Here is a 21,262-nt window from a genome sequence, read left to right as displayed (position 1 = left end):
CCACCTCCCTCCCGGATGGGGCAGCTGGCCGGCGGGGGGCTGACACCCCCACCTCCCTCCCTGACGGGGCGGCTGGCCGGGCGGGGGGCTGACCCCCCACCTCCCTCCCAGACAGGGCGGCTGGCTGGGTGGTGGGCTGACCCCCCCACCTCCCTTCCGGACAGGGCGGCTGGCCGGGCGGCTGACCCCCCCACCTCCCTCCCGGACGGAGCGGCTGGCCGGGCAGAGGGGCTCCTCACTTCCCAGTAGGGGCGGCCAGGCAGAGGTGCCCCTCACCTCCCGGACCGGGCAGCCGGCCAGGCGGGGGGCTAACCCCCCCACCTCCCTCCCGGACGGGGCGGCTGGCCAGGCGGGGGGCTGACCCCCCCCACCTCCCTCCCGGACGGGGCGGCTGGCCAGGCGGGGGGCTGACCCCCCCACCTCCCTCCGGGACGGGGCGGCTGGCCGGGTGGGGGGCTGACCCCCCCACCTCCCTCCCGGATGGGGCGGCTGGCCGGGCGGGGGGGCTGACCCCCCCACCTCCCTCCCGGACGAGGTGGCTGCCGGGCGGAGACGCTCCTCACTTCCCAGACGGGGTGGCTGCTGGGCGGAGGGGCTCCTCACTTCTTGGATGGGGCGGCTGCCGGGCGGAGGGGCTCCTCACTTCTCAGACGGGGCGGCCGGGCAGAGACGCTCCTCACATCCCGGTCGGGGCGGCAGGGCAGAGGTGCTCCCCACATCTCAGACGATGGGCGGCCGGGCAGAGACGCTCCTCACTTCCCAGATGTGATGGCGGCCGGGAAGAGGCGCTCCTCGCTTCCTAGATGGGATGGCGGCCGGGCAGAGACGCTCCTCACTTTCCAGACTGGGCAGCCAAGCAGAGGGGCTCCTCACATCCCAGACGATGGGCGGCCAGGCGGAGACACTCCTCACTTCCCAGACGGGGTGGCGGCCGGGCAGAGGCTGCAATCTCGGCACTTTGGGAGGCCAAGGCAGGCGGCTGGGAGGTGGAGGTTGTAGCAAGCCGAGATCACGCCACTGCACTCCAGCCTGGGCACCATTGAGCACTGAGTGAACGAGACTCCGTCTGCAATCCCGGCACCTCGGGAGGCCGAGGCTGGCCGATCACTCGCGGTTAGGAGCTGGAGACCAGCCCGGCCAACACAGCGAAACCCCGTCTCCACCAAAAAAATACGAAAACCAGTCAGGCGTGGTGGCGCGCGCCTGCAATCTCAGGCACTCGGCAGGCTGAGGCAGGAGAATCAGGCAGGGAGGTTGCAGTGAGCTGAGATGGCAGCAGTACCGTCCAGCTTCGGCTTGGCATCAGAGGGAGACCGTGGAAAGAGCGGGAGAGGGAGACCGTGGGGAGAGGGAGAGGGAGAGGGAGAGCGAGACAGAGTCTTTCGCTCAGAGACATAATTTCTGTGTGATTAGGGTCTTTTGTCTATTTTATCAAGATTTTAATTTCTAGCAGTAGGATAATTATATTAATAAGTTCTTGGGAAATTTGTGGTGCTTAGAGTCTGTTGAGGTGCTGAACAGAGCCGGGGGTCTTGCTGTAGCCAGTGATCTCAGGACATTTTAAACGCTGCCACTGTTGTAGGCCAAAACCAGTGTGCCTTATATCAGTGAAGACTCTGAAGCCTTGGGTTATGGCAGAACTTGGGGCCCTGAAGTACACATGGAAGTCAGCCCACTGAACAGGGGCTGACAAAAAGAGTGGAGAAATAAGAATATATATTTGGACTACTTCTGGTTCCAAAGTAGCAACATAGAAGCAAGCTGACTTCACTCACCTCCACAGACAACCAAAAACAAATATATAGTGCTGAGATTATCACGAGAAATGTCCCAGAACTCAAACATGAAGATGAGACAGTTCTCGAGGCCATGGAGAAATGAAAAAGCTCTGAGCAGATGGTAAGAGAATTGGACTTCCATATCCCTTCTGCCTGGCACCAAGTGTGAGGAAAATTTCCCTGCAAGTCACCATTTTTGCACTGGAAAAAGTAAGACTGAGATGAACAACCAACATCCCCATCATCTTGGATTCCCTAGCAGGAGACTTGTCCCTGCCTTAACCCACAGGAAGCATCTCAAGTGCCTGAAGGGAGAAATCCCTGAGGACAGGCAGAGACAAAGGTGGGAGGCAGGACTGCCATCCCCAGCCCTGGAAACTCTGTTCTGTAATTCAGCCAAAGGAGATGGCAAATCATAATGGCTGCTCAGCAACACAACACTGTAGGAGGTTTCACCTACAGGTCCCTTGGGCACAGTGTGGGAGGATCAAGAATTCAAAATAGGCCAGCACCATGGCTCAAGCCTGTAATCCCAGAACTCAGGGAGGCTAAGACAGGAGGACTGCATGAGCCCAGGAGTTTGAGACCAGCCTGGGCAACATGGTGAGATAGTGTCTGTATTTTAAAAAATAAAATAATTTTTGAAATTTATTTTATACTTTTTGTAGAGACAAGTTCTCACCATGTTGCTCAGACTGGTGTCAAACTCCTGGGCTCAAGCGATCCTCCCACCTAAGCCTCCCAAAACACTGGGATTACAGGGAGAAGCCACCATGCCCAGCCCTAAAAAGTAATTTTTAAAAAAAGAATTCAAAATAGTAGTTTCAAGGAAACTCAGTGATCTCCAAGATAACACACACACAAAAAATTCAGAAATTTATCAGAGAAACTTAAGATATTGAAATAAGAAACAGAAGTCTCAGAACTGAGAAATACATTTGCTAAACTGAAAAATTCAGTAGTGGCTTTCAGCAGCAGAATGGATCAAGCAGAGGAAAGAATCAGTGAGCTGAAAGATGATTTGAAATACACGGCCGGGCACAGTGGCTCATGCCTGTAATCCCAGCACTTTGGGAGGCCGAGGGTGGATCACTTTAAGTCAGGAGTTCGAGACCAGCCTGGCCAATGTGGTGAAACCCTGTTTCTACCAAAAAGTATAAAAAATTAGCCGAGTGTGGTGGTGTGCACCTGGAATCCCAGCTACTTGGGAGGCTGAGGCAGGAGAATCGCTTGAACCTAGGAGGCGGAGGTTGCAGTGAGCCAAGATCGTGCCACTGCACTCCAGCCTAGGCGACAGAGCGAGATTGTAAAAAACAAACAAACAAAACCAGAAAATACACAGAGGTAAAAAAAAAAAATGATGAAAAGCCATGAAGATTGCCCATAAGACGTAGAAAACTACCTGAAAAGGCCCAAACTAAGAATTACTGGTGTTCAAGAGAGAGTTGAGCAAGAGCAAAGGGTAGAAAGCTTAGTCTAAGAAATAACAACAGAAAACTTTACACAACTTAAGAAAGATATAAATATTTGGGAACAGGAAAATCAGAGAACATCAGATTTGACCCAAATAAGACCCCAAGGCATATAATAATCAGACTCTTAAAGGTCAACAGAGAGAATCCTAAGAGCAGCAAGAAAAAAGAAGCAAATAACATAAAGGAGCTCCAATTTGTCTGGCAACAGACTTCTCAAGGAAGAAGCCTCATGGGAACCATGATGCAAAAAAAGCATGCAGGAAACCATACAGGCCAGGGAGGTATGGAACAATATTTTCAAAGTGCTGAAAGAAAAAAAACCCTGCCATTCAAAAATACTGTGTCCAGCAAAATTGTCCTTCAGATATGAAGGAGAGGTAAAGTCTTTCCCACACAAACCAAAGTTGAGAGAATTTACCACCACTAAACCCAGCTTACAAGAAATGTTAAAGGGAGTTCTTCAAACAGAAAGAAAACACTCATGGGCAAATAGGAAAACATTTGAATGTCTAAAACCCACTGATAAAGTTAAGTACATGGACAAACCCAGAATACTCTAATACTGTAATTGTGGTGTTCAATTCACTCATAAGTCTAGTATGGAGCCCAAAAGACAAATCTATCAAAACAAAAATAGGTATAGCAACCTGTTAAGAAGTAGATAATATAAAATTATGTAAATTAAGACAACTAAAAGTCAAAATGGGGGGACGAGGATAAAGTGTAGAGGGGATTTTTTAAACATATTTTTCTTTGTTTCTTTGTTATTTAAGATAAGTTGTCATCTCTTTAAAATGACTTATTACATCTGTGAGATATTTTTTTGTAAGCCTCATGGGAACCACAATGCAAAACACTTGTAATAGGTTTACTAAAAATATAAAGCCAGAGAAAATCACTTAACCACAAAGGAAGACCAGAAGAAAGGAAGAGAGGAGTCGCAAAACAACCAGAAAATAAGGAACAAAATGGCAGTAGTAAGTTCTTATCAATAATAACACTGAATGTTAATGAACTCAGTTCTCCAATTAAATAGCATAGAATTTTCTTTAGCCAGGCATGGTGGCTCATACTTGTAATTCCAGCACTTTGGGAGGCTGAGGTGGGAGGATCACTGGATCACTTGAGCCCAGGAGTTCAAGACCAGCCTGGGCAACATAACAAGGCTACATCTCTATTTAAAAAAAACAAAAACAAAAACAAAAACAAAAAAACTAAGGCATAGAGTATCTGAATGGATAAAAAGTCCTTGGAAAAGGGGCAAGGTGTCTGGTATGGCAGACGAGGAGGCTGGTAAATCTCCTAGAAAACCAACCTATTAAAAAAGTATGAAACAGGATGAAATTATTAAAAACAACCACTTCATGGGTGTAGAAATTGACCAAAGACATGCAACAAATCAAGAAGCATTTCTTTGTCCGGGCATGGTGGCTCATGCCTGTAATCCCAGCACTTTGGGAGGCTGAGGCGGGTGGATCACCTGAGGTCAGGAGTTTGAGACCAGCCTGGCCAACTTGGTGAAACCCCGTCTCTACTACAAATACAAATATTATCCGGGCGTGGTGGTGCATGCCTGTAATCCCAGCTACTTGGGAAGCTGGGGCAGGAGAATGTCATGAACCCAGGAGGCGGAGGTTGCAATGAGCCGAGATTGCACCATTGCACTCCAGCCTGGGCAAAAGAGCAAAACTCCGTTTTTTAAAAAAGCATTTATTCATGAAAAAACATGGAACTTTGAGTAAGAGCAGTAGGAGTCTGTGACATACATGCCGAGAGCTATAATAGAATTACCACAAATTTAGTGTCTTAATAAACCACATATTTATTATTTTACAGTTCTAAAAGTTGGAAGTCCTAAAATTAAGCCATCAGCAGTGCTTGATTTCTTCTGGAGGGTCTAGGATAATCCCCCTATCTCGAGATTCTTAAATTAATCACAGCTGCAAAGTTTCTTTTTACCATATAACTGAAGTAACATGCCCACTGATTCTAGATATTAGGATTAGAATGTGGACATCTTTGAGAGGTATTATTTAGGCTACCACAAACATTAATATACATATCCAAGAAACTTTGTGAGCTCCAAGTAGGACAGACACAAAGAGATCCACCACATCTAGATACATCGTAGTCAAACTGTTGAAAGCCAAAGGCATAAGCTCAAAAGCAGCAAAAGAAAAATTACGCATCAGATACAAGGGAACAACAGTTATGTGATTAGTGTCTGGCTTCTCATTATAAGAAATGGCGCAGGGCTTTGAATTTTCAGTCCAGCAGGTAGGTAGCTTAGAAGTTGCCACTTCTAGGCTGGGTGCGGTGGCTCACGCCTGTAATCCCAGCACTTTGGGAGGCCTAGGCAGGTGGATCATGAGGTTGGAGTTCAAGACCAGCCTGGCCAAGATGGTGAAACCCTGTCTCTACTAAAAATAAAAAATTTTAAAAAAATTAGCTGGGCGTGTTGGCAGGCACCTGTAATCCCAGCTATTTGGGAGGCTGAGGCAGAGAACTGCTTGAACCTGGGAGGCGGAGTTGGCAGTGAGCCGAGATCACACCACTGCACTCCAGCCTGGATGACAGTGTGAGACTCTGTCTCAAAAAAAAAAAAAAAAGAAGTTGCCACTTGTTCCTAACAAATAAAAAGCTTAACAAACTGAAAAATCAACTGTTCTTTGATACATCAGAGACATGAAATCATACCGCACACTGTTGCCCCCAAAATAAAAGACAGATAGGTGGATACATGGAATCACACTTACTGGAGCAGAAACCTCTGTGGGAACCAGTCCTGTGGTAGGAAAACATGAAGTGTAATTGACAAATTGCTGGAGACTCAGTGTGGACAAGTCTGAGAGTGATTTAGTTGAATGTTGTTCCCACTAAAATCTCATGTTCAATTGTAATCCCCAACGTTGGAGATGGGGTATGGTGGAAGGTGATTGGATCATGAGGAATCTTATGAAATGGTTTAATGCCATCTTCCTGGTGCTGTCCTCGCAACAGTGAGTGAGTTTTCACAAGATCTGGCTGTGTAAAAGTTTGTGGCATCTTTCCCCCTTGTTCTCTCTCGCTCCCACTCTCAACTACTCCCTGTTCACCATCCACCATGATTGTAAGCTTCTTGAGGCCTCCCCAAAAGCTGAGCAGATGCCAGCACCATGTTTGCTGTGAAGGCTGCAGAACCATGAGCCAATTAAACCTCTTTTCTTTATGAATTACCTAGCTTTGGGTGTTGTTTTTTTATTTTTATTTTTTGAGAAAGGGTCTCACTGTGTCACCCAGGCCAGAGTGTACTGTCCTGATCTCAGCTCACTGTAGCCTCAGCCTCCTGGGCTCAAGTGATCCTCCTGCCTCAGCCTCCTGAGTACCTGAGACAACAGGCACATGCCACCACACCTGCCTTATTTTTGTATTTTTTGAAGAGACAGGATTTCACCACATTGCCCAGGCTAGTGTCGAACTCCTGAACTCAAGCAATATGCCTGCCTCAGCCTCCCAAAGTGTTGGGATTACAGGTGTGAACCACCACACCCAGCCCAGGTGTTTCTTTATAGCAATGCAAGAACAGTGTAACACAGAAAGTTAAAAACTTCAGTGGGACCCAGTCATGGGGGGTGCTCATGCTTTCCGTAAGTTTTACCTCCAAGAGTTCTACCAGCCCCTCACAGTGAATATTGGAGAGACATCCCTTTGTGCTTCCAGCAGAGGGAGGGGAAAAAAAATCATCACTTTGAAATATGCCAGAGCATTCTGCTCATCTTAACAATGCCTGCCCTAAGGAGAAACTATTTTACCAGAGTCTAACTTACTTTGGGGAAGGGTAATACTCAACCTCAGCTCACTCTATTCTTTCATGTGGGGAAAATTAATACCCAACTCCAGCCCTCTCTAGCCATCCTGTCCCACCTGAAGGGGGAAAACTGAGAGGCACTGGTGAAATTTATAGTTCACAGGCTCACCAAAAAACTGAGACCTAATAGGACTGTAGAACACTTCCCCTTCCTCCAGCACCTTACCACTACGTTACTAAAGGCCTGTTTACCACAGTTCTTTTTACCCAGTGCATCCTGTCCACCTTTTGATTAAAAAATTACAAGGCATACTAAAAGGGAAAATACACAGAAGAGACTGAAGAAGCATCAGAACCAGAGTTTGATATGGCAGGAATGCTGGATTTATCAGACCAAGAATTTTTAAAAATCATGATTAATATGCTAAGGACTTTAATGGAAAAGTAGACAACATGCAAGAACTGATGGGTAATGTAAACAGAAAGATGAAAAATCTAAGAAGAAAAACAAAATGCTAGAAATCAAAAGTGATATAACAGAAATGAAGAATGCCTCTGATGGGCTCAGTAGACGGGATATGGCAGAGGAGAGAATCTCTGAGCTTTGAGAATATGACAATAGAAACTTCCAAAACTTAAAAGCAAAGAGAAAAAAGACTGAAAAAAACAGGAACAAAATATCCAAGAAATGTGAGATAACTACAAAAGATGTAACGTACACATAATTGGAATGCCAGAAAGAAGAGAGAAAGGAATAGAAGCAATATTTTAAGGAATAACGTTGAGAATTTCCCCCAGAATTAATCTCAGACACCAAATCGCAGAACAAGGAAGTTCAGAGAACACCAAGCAGGATGTCTTAGTCCTGTAGACTGGGTAATTTATAAAAAAAACAGAAATGTGTTTCTTACAGTTCCAGAGGCTAGGAAGTAGAAGATCAAAGCACCAGATCACTGTCTGGTGAGGGCCTGTTCCTTATAGAAGGTGCCATCTAAGTGTCCTCACGTGGCAGACGGGATAGAATGGGTGAAAAAAAGGGGGAAGGGCATGTAATCCCATTCATGAGGGCAGAGCACTCATGACTCAATCACCTACAAAAGGTCACAGCTCTTAATACTGTTGGATTGGGGATACAGTTTCAACATGAATTTTGAAAGGGACAAAAACATTCAAACCATAGCACAGGATAAAGGGAAAAAAGACTATACAGACATATCATAGTCAAACTACAGAAAATCAAAGATAAAGAAAAAGATCTAGAAAAAAACCAGAGAGGAAAAATGCTACCTATAGAGGAGGAAAGATAAGAATTACATCTAGGTTGGGCACGGTGGCTCATGCCTATAAATCCCAGCACTTTGGGAGGCTGAGGTGGGTGGATCACCTGAGATCAGGAGTTTGAGACCAGCCTGGCCAAACATGGTGAAACCCTGTCTCTACTAATAATACAAAAATTAACTGGGTATGGTGGCATGCACCTGTAATCCCAGCTACTCTGGAGGCTGAGGCAGGAGAATTGCTTGAATCCAGGAGGTGGAGGCTGCAGTGAGCCGAGATCGTGACATTGCATCCCAGCCTGGGACACAAGAGCCAAGCTCTCTCTCCAAAAAAAAAAAAAAAAAAATTACATCTGACTTCTCAGAAATTATGCAAATGAGAAGAGAATGGTGTGAAATATTTAAAGCGTTGAGAGAGAAAAAAAACCCACCAACCTGGAATTCTGTACCCTGCACAATTATCCTTCAAAAGCAAAGGAGAAATAGAGACTTTCTCAGACCAAAAATAAATAAATGAAATTGGAGGAATTTGTTGCTGGTAGACCTGCCTTGCAAGAAATGTAAAAAGTTTTTCAGAGAGAAAGAAAATGATATGAGTCAGAAACTCTGATCTACATAAAAGAACAACATTGGAAAAAGAATAAGTGAAGGTAAAAGAAAAGCATTATTTTTCTTATTCCTAATTGACCTAACAGATAAAAGTTTGTTCAAAATAATCATAGCAACAATGTATTTTATTATGTATGCTTTTATATACCAATACATTATGTATATAAATGAACATAAATATGTGTTTATGTATTTTTAGTTATAAGTGAAATGAATGACAGCAACAGTGTAAGGAAAGAGAGGGAAGAATCAGGAGTATTTTGTTATTATATGATACTTGCAATGCCTGTGGAGTGGTATAGTGTTATTTGAAAGTGGACTTGGATTCATTGGAAATGTATACTGTAAACTCTAGGGCAACCACTAAAAAAAGTTTTTTTAAAAAAAGAAGCATAGTTGATAAGCTATGAAGGGAGAGAAAATAGAATCATATAAAATGCTCAGTTAACCACAGTGGGCAGAAGAACTGTGGAAGACAAAAAGAGGAGCAAAGAACAAGGGTAACAAATGAAAAAAAAATTAACGAATATGGTAGCTATTAATCCAGCTATGTCAATAATCACTTTAAATGTCAGTGGTTTTGTCAGTTACATCATTTAAAAGGCAGAGATTGTGAGAGTTTATCAAAGAATAAGACCCAAATATATGTTGTCTACAAGAAACCAACTTTAAGTATAAAGACACATATAGATTAAACATAAAGAGATGAAAAAAGATCCACCATACTAACACTAATTAAAGAAAGTGGGAGTAGCTATATTTCTACACAGAGTAGACTACAGAGCAAGGAAAGTTATCAGGGATAAAGAGCATTACATTATGACCACAGATCAATCCTCCAATAAGACAATAATCTTTAATGTATATACACATAATAGAGCATCAAAATATATGAGGCAAAAACTGATGGAACTGCAGGGAGAAAGAGATGAATCCACTATTGTATTTGGAGACTTCAGTGCTCCTTTATCAGAAAGACAGATTTGGCATGCAGAAAATTAGTAAGAACATAGTTCAACTCAACAGCGGTCAATTGGATATAGTTAACATGTATAAACTACTTTGTCCAACAACAGCAGATTATACATTCTTCCCAAGTGAATGAAACATTCACTTAGACCACATTCTAGGCCACAAAACACACCTTAATAAATATAAAGGAACAGAAATACATTGTCTGCTTCCAGACCATGATGGAATTGAACTAGAAATCAGTAACAGAAAGATAACTGGAAATCCCCCAAATAGTTAGTGATTAAACAACATACTTGTAAATAACACATGGGTTAAAGAAGGAATCTCAAGAGAAAACTGAAAATATTTTGAAGTAAAAGAAAATGAAAACCTTACCAAATTTGTAGAATGCAGCAAAAGCAGTGCTTAGAGGGAAATTTATCGCATTGAATGTATGTATTAGAAAAGAAGAAAGATCTAAAATCAACAATCTAAGTTTATACTTTAGGCAACTAGAAAAAGAGAAAATTAAATCCAAAGTAAGCAGAAGAAAAATAATAAAAATTGGAGCAGAAATCAATGAAATTGAGAATAGGAAATCAGTAGAGAAAACCAACAAAACTAAAAGCTGGTTCTTTGAAAAGATAATAAATAAAATCAATAAGCCTCTAGTCCAGCTAAGAAAGTTAGCTAAAAAACTAAGGCACAAATGACTAATATCAGAAATGAAAGCAAGGACATCACCACAGAGCCCATGGACATCAAAATAATAATAAATGTAGCCGGGCGTGGGGGCTCACGCCTGTAATCCTAGCACTTTGGGAGGCAGAGGCAGGCGGATTACCTAAGATCAGGAGATTGAGACCAGCCTGGCCAACATGGTGAAACCACATCTCTACAAAAATACAAAAGTTAGCCAGGCATGGTATTGTGCACCTGTAATCCCAGCTACTTGGGAGGCTGAGGCAGGAGAATCGCTTGAACCTGGGAGGTAGAGGTTGCATTGAGCCAATATTGCACCACTGCACTCTATCCGGGGTAACAGAGCGAGACTCCATCTCAAAAAATAATTATAATAAAAAAAATAAGCCGGGCATGGTGGCTCATGCCTGTAATCCCAGCACTTTAGGAGGCCAAGGCAGGTGGATCACCTGAGGTCAGGAGTTCGAGACTAGCCTGGCCAACATGGTGAAACCCTGTCTCTACTGAAAATACAAAAATTAGTCGGACGTGGTGGCATGCACCTGTCGTCCCACCTATTCGGGGGGCTGAGACAGGAGAATCGCTTGAACCTGGGAGGTGGAGGTTGCAATGAACTGAGATCATCCCATTGCACCCCAGCTAGGGTGACAAGAACAAAATTCCGTCTCAAAAAAAAAAAAAAAAAAGAATGCTATGAATAACTCTGTGCCCATTTCTTGATAACCTAGATGAAATAGACCAATTCCATGAAAAGACAATCTGCCAAAACTCACGCAATAAGAAATAGACACTCTGAATGGGCCTGTATCTATTAGAGAAATGGAATCAATAATAATAACTTTCCCAACAGAAAGCACCAAGCCGAGATAGATTCACTGATGAATTCTACCAAATAATTAAGAAAGAATTATACAAATTCTCTACAATCTCTCCCAGGAGGTAGAAGCAGAGAGAATACTTTCTAACTCAACCTATGAGACTTCCATTACCCTAATACCAAAACCAAAGATACTACAAGAAAATAAAAATATGTACCAATGTCTCTCATGAACATATATGCAAATATCCTCAACAAAATATTAGCAAATTGAATGCAATAATGTATGAAAATGACCAAGACCATGACCAAGTGGGATTTATCCAAGATGTGTAAGTCTGGTTCAATATTCAAATCAGGCTAGGCACAGTGCTCATGCTTGTAATCCCAGCACATTGGGAGGGCTGAGGTGGGAGAATTGCGTGAGGCCAGGAATTCAAGACCAGCTTGGGCAACAGAGCAAGACCTCATCTCTACAAATAATAAAATCAGCCAGCTGTGGTAGTGTACACCTGTGGTCTCAGCTACTTAGGAGGCTAAGGTGGGAGAACTGCTTGAGTCTGGGCAGTTGAGGGTGCAGTGAGTTGTGATCATACCACTGCACTCCAGTGTGGGCAAGAAAGTGAGACCCTGTCTCAAAACAAAACAAAACTAATGTAATCTGGCTGGGGGCGGTGGCTCATTCCTGTAGTCCCAGTACTTTGGGAGGCAAAATGGTGAAACCCCATCGCTACAAAAATGACCCAGGTGTGGTGGCACACTACTGTAGTGCCAGCTACTCAGGAGGCTGAGGCAGAAAAATTACTTAAGCCTGGGAGGTAAGGGCTGCAATGAGCTGAGATTGCACCACTGCACTCCAGCTTGGTTGACAGAGTGAGACCCTGTCTGAAAATAATAATAATAATAATCCATCACATCAACAAACTAAAGAGGAAAAAAAGTCACATGATCATATCAGTAGCTGCAGAGAAAGTATTTGACAATATCTATCTCTGATTCATGATTAAAACTCTCAGCAAATCGGAGTAGAGGGGAACTCCCTCAACTTGATAAATACTTAAAAAAAACTACAGCCATCATGCTTAACGGTGAAGAACTCAGCTTGCTCACTAAGATCAAGAACAAGGCAAGGATGTTCCCTCTCACCACTGCTTTAAAAAAAATTTTTCCCAAATCTCATATTGAATCATTACTGTTTTTTAACATCATACTGGAAGTCCTATATAGTGCAGTAAGACAAGAAAATGAAATAAAAATTGTAGAGATTGGGAAGGAAGAAATGAAAATGTATTTGTTCACAGATGGCAATCATTTATGTAAAAACTCCGAAAGAACAAGAAACTAAGCAAAGTTGCAGGATACAAGGTTAATGTATAAACATGAATCACTTTTCTGTATACCAGCCGTGAACAAGTAGAATTTGAAATTAAAAAGACATTAAGTATGAACAAGTTTTTTAATGACGCAGACTATAAAACTGTGATGAAATGTATCAACTAAATAGATATTCCATGTTCACAGATAGAACAACTCAATAATGTCAAGATATAATTTCTTCGTAGCTTATCTGTGGAGTCAATGCAATCCCAATCCAAATCCCAGCAAGTCATTTTATGGATATTGACAAACTGATTATAAAGTTTATGTGGAAAGGCAAAAGACCAAGAATAACCAACTCAATATTGTAGGAGAAACAAGTTAGAGGACTGACGCTACCTGACTCCAAGACTTAGTATAAAGCTACATTAATCAGGACAGTGATATTGGTGAAACAACAAGTAGATCAATGGAACAGAATAGAGAGCCCAGAAATAGACTCACATAAATAGAGCCAACTGATGTTTGACAATGGAGAAAAGATAGTCTTTTCAGCAGATTGAAACACTATCTGCATGCAAAAAAAAAAAAAAAAAAAAAATCTAAACACAGACTTCACAACTTTCTCAAAAGTTAACTCAAAATGGATCATAGACCTAAATGTAAAATGCAAAACTATGAAACTGCTAGAAGATAACATAAGAGAAAATTTGATGACCTCGGGTATGGTGGTGACTTTTGGGCATGATCCATGAAAGAAATAATTGATAAACTGGACTTCATTAAAATTAAAAACTTCTAGTCTGAGAAAGACTATGTCAAGAGAATGAGAAGACAAACCACAGACTAGTAGAAAATATTTTCTTTTTCTTTCTTTCTTTCTTTTTTTTTAAAAGACGGAGTCTTGCTCTGTCGCCCAGGCTAGAGTGCAGTGGCGTAATCTTGGCTCATTGCAAACTTTGCCTCCCGGGTTCAAGTGATTCTCCTGCCTCAGCCTCCTGAGTAGCTGGGATTACAGGAGTGCACCACCACGCCTGGCTAATTTTTTTTTTTTTTTTTGTATTTTTAGTAGAGACGGGGTTTCACTGTGTTGGTCAGGATGGTCTCAAGCTCCTGACCTCATGATCCTGCTGCCTTGGCCTACCAAAATGTTGGGATTACAGGCGTGAGCCACCGCACCCGGCCAATATTTTCAAAAGACACATTTTAAAGGACTGTTATCAGTTGGAATGGTGGCTCATGTCTATAATCCCAGCACTTTGGGAGGCCAAGATGAGAGGATCACTGAGCTCAGGAGTTTGAGACCAGCCTGGGCAAGATGGCAAGACCCTGTCTCTGCAAAATTTTTTTTAAAGTTAGCTAGTCACAGTGGTGTGTGCCTATAGTCCTAGCTACTTGGGAAGCTGAGGCAGGAGAATCCCTTGAGACCGGGAAGCTGAGGCAGGAGAATCCCTTGAGACCAGGAAGTTGAGGTGGCAGTGAGCCACTGCACTCCAGCCTGGGTCACAAAGCAAGACCGTGTCTCAAAAAAAAAAAAAAAAAAAAAAAGGACTATTATCTAAATTATACAAAGAACTGTTAAAACTCATCAATGAAAAATAGGGCCAGGCATGGTAGTTCATGCCTGTAATCTCAGCACTTTGGGAGGCTGACATGGTGGATCATTTGAGGTCAGGAGTTCAAGACCAGCCTGGCCAACATGGTGAAACCCTGTCTCTACTAAAAATACAAAAATTAGGCCTGGCGTGGTGGCTCACGCCTGTATTCCCAGCATTTTGGGAGGCCAAGGTGGGTAGATCACAATGTCATGAGTTCGAGACCAGCTGGGCCAACATGGTGAAACCCTGTCTCTACTAAAAAAAATACAAAAATTAGCCGGGCATGGTGGTGTGGGCCTGTAATCCCAGCTACTCGGAAGGCTGAGGCAGGAGAATCGCTTGAACCCGGGAGGCGGAGGTTGCAATGATCCAAGATCATGCCAGTGCACTCTAGCCTGGGCGACAAAGTTAGACTCTGTCTCAAAAATAAAAAAATTTAAAAAATTAAAAATGAACAACACAATAAAAAAAAAATGGACAAAAGATCTGAAGAGACCTGAGTGAAGAAAATATACAAGTGGCAAATAAGCATATGAAAAGATGCTCTGCATCATATTTCATAAGGGAAATGCAAATTAAAATGACAGTGAGATACCACCACTAAATAGGATGGCCAAAATCCAGAACATTGACATCACCAAATGCTAGCAAGGAAGTGGAGCAATAGAAACTCTTATTCATTCCTAGTGGGAATGCAAAATGCTACAGCCACTTTGGAAGACAGTTGGTAGTTTCTTACAAAATGAAATGTACTCTTAACATACACCACAGTAATCACACTCCTTGATATTTACCCAGATAACTGAAAACCTATATCTTCTCAAAAACCTGCACACAGATGTTTATAGCAGCTTTATTCATAATTGCCGAAACTTCGAAGCCACCAAGATGTCTTTGAATGTATAAACTCTGGTACATCCAGACAACTGAATATTATTCAGTACTAAAAAAAATGAGCTATGAAGCTATGAAAAGACATGGAGGAAACTGAAATGTGTATTACTAAGTGAAAGTAGTCAATCCGGAAAGGCTATGTACCATATGTTTCCAAGTATATGACATTCTGGAAAAGGCAAAACTGTGGAGATAGTTAAAGGTTCATGGGTTGGGGAGGAGGGAGAGATGAATAGGTGGAGCACAGAGGATTTTTAGGGCAGTGAAACTATTCTGTATGAAACTGCAATGATAGATATATGTCAGTATACATTTGTCCAAACCAAGAGAATGCATAGCACTGAGAGTGGGCACTAATGTAAACTTTGCCCTCTGGGTAACAATGATGTGACAGCATAGGCGCATGGGTTTTAACAGTGTAACACCGGTGGGGGATGTGGATAATGGGGGAGGCTGTACTTGTGTGGACACGGGTGTATGGGAACTCTACTTTCCGCTCAGTTTTGCTGTGAACCTAAAGTTTGTCTTAGAAATTTTATTAATAAAAAAATGGCAGCTATGAGGCAGTAGAACAGTATGTTCAAAGAATATACATGAAATTCTGTATCTAAAACTATCCTTCAAAATTGAAGGTAAGATGAAGACATTCCCATATAAACAAAGACTGAGATAATTGGTAGATTGTAGATTTGTCCTTCAAGAAATGCTGTATTAAAGGAAGTCCTTTAGGCTAAAAGGAAATGACTCCAGACATTATCTTGAATCCCCAGGAAGAGGGCCTTGTGAGAGAAATAAGAAGAGAAGACATGTATCTGTGAAGAAAAGTGGGAAATCTAACAGTGGGTGAAATAGATTGATTACTTACTGTATGACTGTCCGAAAGAGACACAGCCGTGTCCTCAGGAAATATTTGCTAGGATGCTTGGTAAAAGAAAGTGATAGGGCACCTGCTAGGCTATTTTTAAATGAAATCATAGATGTTGGGAGTGGCACAGGCTTCTCAGCTCATGACACTTTGCTTCCCAGTCAGTTCTTCCCGCATGTGCCCTTCCTCCTCTGTGTTTGCTGGCATTAAAAGTCAGTGTACTAAACGTTTTCAGGAGAGTTGTTATATAAACTTTCAAAACCTCCCTTAGAATAAAGAGCATTTTCTAGTTAAATTTCACAAAAATGTTTTTCACACAGCTCTAAAAATAACTTGGAATTCAGGGTGAGCCATCATCCTAGATAAATTACAGTAAGGCACATTTGTCTGAGAGAAAGGGAGCCAACAGAGACATGATGATTTATCTAACTTTGTGAGGAAACCAAGACAGGAATTTGTTAGAATTCAAAGTATTATTATTTCAACCGTGAGACTACATGAAATTAAGCAACATTTAATGTTTAATCCCTAGTGAATGACATACTTTTGCTCCGGGATGTGATTTGTTTGCCGTAATTCGTTTTAGTGATATTTTGCTGAGATAAAGCTGCAGGAATGTTTGCTTTTCTTATGGCAACTGGCAAGTAGTTAAAATGGACTGTGAGAACATTTGTTCTTCAGGATTCTGTTTAATACTGAGTGTAGGCAAATAAAACAACACATCTGGGCTCTGTTTTTTTCTGTAATCTGATGGTATTGGATTAGATTATTTCCATGATACAATCTTATTCAACAAACATTTATGAAGTTCTCACCACATAGATGGTGTGGGAGTCAGAATAAAAGGCCAGACCCTCAGAGAACTGCCGTCTTGGGAGGCACGTGGCAGTGAAGGGAAATCATTGTGATGTTTTGTGAGATGCTATGGAGGCTACACTGAAAAGGAAGTGATTAACCCTGTCCAGATATGGAGGGCAGGGTTGCTGGGTGGCTTGAAAGGTTTCAGGGAGATGGTGCCCAAGCAGGACTTGAAGATTGGATAGGAGTTATCAAAGAGCACAGCAGGCAAGAACGAACTTCTAGAGACCCAATTTTTCTTCTGCTTTCTACTTATCAAAAAGTATTTAGCATTGAGAGTGTTTTCTATAATGAAGGCTCTTAAAATTATTATTTAATATTTCTTGAACATGCTTGGTACCATTTAAAATACAGGTTTAGGCCGGGCACAGTGGCTCACGCCTGTAATCTCAGCACTTTGGGAGGCTGAGGTGGGTGGATCACCTGAGGTCAGGACTTCGAGACCAGCCTGGCCAGCATGGAGAAACCCCGTCTCTACTAAAATCACAAAAATTAGCTGGTTGTGGTGGCGGGCACTTGTAATCCCAGCTACTCAGAAGGCTGAGGCAGGAGAATCGCTTGAACCCGGGAGGCAGAGGTTGCAGTGAACCGAGATCGCGCCACTGCACTACAGCCTGGGTGACAGAGCGAGACTGCCTCAAAAAAAAAAAACAAAAAAAACAAAAAACAAAAAACACAGGTATAATCTAAATAATCAAGTTAAATTAGAAATGGCTTTGGTACATTGTCAGGACACTAGGGGGACATTTACTTCTGGAGTTTTTGTCAGTTCTGTGTATTTTACTTCTTGAGTCTTTGTGCTGACCACTCTATTTCAGTGAATTGAGTTCCCTTTAAAAAGCATATCAGAAAGTAAAACTGCTTTTGTTGTGTTTCTATTCATGCTACAAATCTCCCAGAGTCTGCTTGCAGTGAAGTGTTAGTAATGAGGTCTCTTCTGTCCCCACTTCAATGCCGCCATGAAGAAAATCCCATGAAATGTTATAAGGCATTTTAGTGGATGGAAAAGCAATATAAATGACCAGATTACCTAGGTGCTTAAAATTGCATCACGTGGCCTCCTTGTAGCCCTTGCCACGTGGTAATTAAATGTTTGTTACTGATTGTTCTCCTCACTGGCTTAGTCCACACACACAGTGGCATCAGGGGCTGGGTCTTGTTGATTCACTGATATCCAGGCTCCACATCCTTAGGGCGTGATCGCAGCTCACTGCAGCCTCTACTTCTGGGTCTCAAGTGATCCTCCCACTTCAGCCTCCCAAGTAGCTAGGACCACAGACATGTGCCAGTATGCCCTGCTAATTTTTGTATTTTTGGTAGAGACGGGGTTTTACGATGTTGCCCAGGCCGGTCTCAAGCTCCTGAGCTCAAGTGATCCTCCTGTCTTGGCCTCCTAAAGGGCTGAAATTACAGGCATGAGCCACAGCACCTGGCTATGCTGCTCAATCTTGAGTGCAGATATTGTCAATTGTTGTGCTTTTTTTTTTTTTTTTTTTGAGACAGGGTGTCATTCTGTCTCCTAGGCTGGAGTGCAGTGGCATCATCATAGCTCACTATAACCGCAAACTCCTGGGCTCAGGCAATCCTCCCACCTCAGCCTCCTGAGTAGCTGGGACTACAGGTGCATGCCACCACACCTGGCTACTTTTTTCACTTTTTTTATACAGACGGGGTCTCACTCTGTTGCCCAGGCTGGTCTCAAACTCCTGGGCTCAAGCAGTCCTCCCGCCTCAGCCTCCTGAGTAGCTGGGGATTACAGGCATGAGCCACTGGGCCAGCCTTGCTTAATTAAGTTTCTGAAACTGATGCCTGTAGATAGTTCCTCTTAGATACTCTAGTTGACGTTGTAGCATCTCCTTTTAAACTAGATTTCTGAACTCCTAGATTTCTGACCTCATATTTATGTTGGCATCTTGTCTGTCTTGTTGCTGTTGTTATATGTAATTTTTAAAGACAATAATCTGATTTAGGAGTCACAAACCAGCAGTGGCCTCGGCCAGGTGCGGTGTTCGGCCAGCACAGCAGTTTGAATTGTTTTGACTTTGAATGAAGTCTTCAGGCAAGGCTTGTACTTTGGACAGCCCACTACTCTGTGTTGTTTCACATTGATTGTTTCTTTCATTATCACAATTATTTAATTTTTGTGTTTCTTTGTATATTGTCAGTCTTCCATAGGGGCTGCCTCCATGAGGTCAGACAGCTTTTCTCCTTCGTTCATTGCCCTCCACCCCAGCCCTAGCCCAGTGCCTGGTACCAGAGGGCACTTGAGAAGTGTAGTTGAGTGGATGAGTGCACGACATCCAGGATCTGAGGTGATCCCTGGTGTGGGTGTGAAGGAATAAGGTTGGTCTTTCTATGAAACATACTCAAACATGATGAGCCCTTAAAGCTGCCAGCTTGGCTGCTATTGCTTGGAACGTTTCTGAAATCCTCTCTGGGAATTGCCTTTTTTCAGTCAGTTTATGATTCAACAGCACAGTTGTTCAAGATTTTCATATTTACAAAGTGCTTTCCTATGCATTTTCCTATTGGAGTGATCATCCCCATTCTGAGGTGAGTGTGCTTAGTTTCAAGTAATGAATGAATCTGCTTGTGTTGCACAGCAAGTATGCAGCATGGTGGTCTTGTCCCCCTCCCCCATGCTGGCTTGGTGTTTTCTCTTCTTCACCACCACAGTCAGTGCCTTGTCCAGTTTCTGTCAGGGGTGGGTGCGGGGGGCCTGGGCCTCTGGTGTGTTTTCTAGGAAAGAGAGTGACATTATTCCAGTGTCTTCTGGTAACACTATATTCACTTTTTTTTTTCTTTTTTTTGGGACAGGGTCTCTCTCTGTCACCCAGGCTGGAGTGCAATGGCACCATCTCCACCTCCTGCGTTCAAGCTGTCCTCCCACTTCAGCCTCCCAAGTAGCTGGGACTACAGGCGCGTGCCACCACGCCTGGCTAATTTTTAATTTTTGGTAAAGATGGGGTTTCGCTGTTGCCCAGGCTGGTCCCAAACTTGTGAGCTCAAGCAGTCCACCCATCCTGGCCTCCCAAAATGGTGAGATTACAGGTGTGAGTCAACTGCGCCTGATCTAAATTCACTTTAAGAAGCATATTAAGGCCAGACGTGGTGGCTCATGCCTGTAATCCCAGCATTTTGGGAGGCTGAGGTGGGCAGATCACAAGGTCAGGAGCTCGAGACCAGCCTGGCCAGTATGGTGAAACCCCGTCTCTACTAAAAATACAAAAATTAGCCAGGCATGGTGGCGTGCGCCTGTAGTCCCAGCTACGTGGGAGGCTGAGACAGAAGAATTACTTGAACCCAGGAGGTGGAGGTTGCAGTGAGCGAAGATCGCAGCACTGCTGTCCAGCCTGGGCAACAGAGCAAGACTCCATCTCCAAAAAAAAAAAAAACCACATTAAAAACCAAAATTGTGTGTGTCCAAGTTCCTAGGTAGCCATAGTAAGTGCTGTAATTGATAAGGAGGGCTTTAGGCCATAATGAACAGACAGACTTGGCACGGGCTCTGCCTCCTGCTCGTTGTCACCGCATTCCTGTGCCATCATATTACAGGGCCCAGGGCTGGGCTTTGGCACCTTTCTCTGCCCCCCCGCACAGGATTGCCGGGAAGCATGTGCTTGGCATCTTACTGGAGAGCAGAGCTCACTTCAATGTGGCTGCTCTTCCCAGGATTGAACACTCAGGAGCCTGGTCTGAAATCTCCAGCCTTCCTTCAGGTTTTATTTTTACTAAAGCCAGCCTGTACTCTTTTAAACCAGGGAGCTGAAGGCTGGCTTCTGAAAATACACCCCACAGGCCACTCTGCCGTGGCTTGTTCAGGCATTCCAGGGAGGGCTTGCTGACCTGAAGGTGTCCTCTGGCCCAGGTCAAAAGACCAGAGAAGACACTGGCGCCAGGACCCGCTACTGGCAAGGTAGCTGCCATCTGAGGTAGGATATTGTTCTTTTTTTTTTTTTCCAGTCGAAGGCGGCCTTAATGTGGCTTCTCAGACATTTGAGACCAAAAAAAAAAAAAAAAAGGCAGTTTGACCCTGCCTTTACTTTCTGAAAATGACAGAAGCTTTCAGATATATTTCAAGATATGGGTCATAAGCATGACCCCTAGTTTATGTCACCTTAAATAGAGCAGCTGATTAGAACTGGCCATTGGTTATAAAATAAAAGAGTACGTGTAGGTTTTTGGGAGCAGGATCCTAACTGCTTTAGCAATACTAAGCCACTCCTTGCCGTGTGATTTCAGTGTCTTTCCTTCCAGTTGGAACTCCTCTCTGCCCTTTAGCCTGATTTTCTTGTGTGTAACATGGCAAATTATTTCATGGCTAATCCTTC

At 43.2% G+C, this 21,262-nt stretch overlaps 1 protein-coding gene across 5 annotated transcripts in view; it reads left to right on the top strand.

Annotated features, from left to right (window-relative positions):
- Positions 1–21,262, top strand: part of DHRS7B (dehydrogenase/reductase 7B) — a 67,504-nt gene that overhangs the window by 19,845 nt on the left and 26,397 nt on the right. The window contains exon 1 of one of the 5 annotated variants that reach the window (XM_004042093.5): positions 20,756–20,863. The exons of the other annotated variants lie outside the window; for them this stretch is intronic. The gene's annotated coding sequence lies outside the window, so the exon portion shown is untranslated. Of the gene's footprint in view, positions 1–20,755; positions 20,864–21,262 lie in introns of those variants that run through there. 5 annotated transcript variants of the gene reach the window in all.

The sequence above is a fragment of the Gorilla gorilla genome, chromosome 4, assembly GCF_029281585.2.
Source record: "Gorilla gorilla gorilla isolate KB3781 chromosome 4, NHGRI_mGorGor1-v2.1_pri, whole genome shotgun sequence".
In the NCBI taxonomy this organism is placed as follows: Eukaryota; Metazoa; Chordata; class Mammalia; order Primates; family Hominidae; genus Gorilla; species Gorilla gorilla.
Note: the sequence above shows the minus strand (reverse complement) of the source record. Positions and strands in the feature narration are given on the sequence as shown.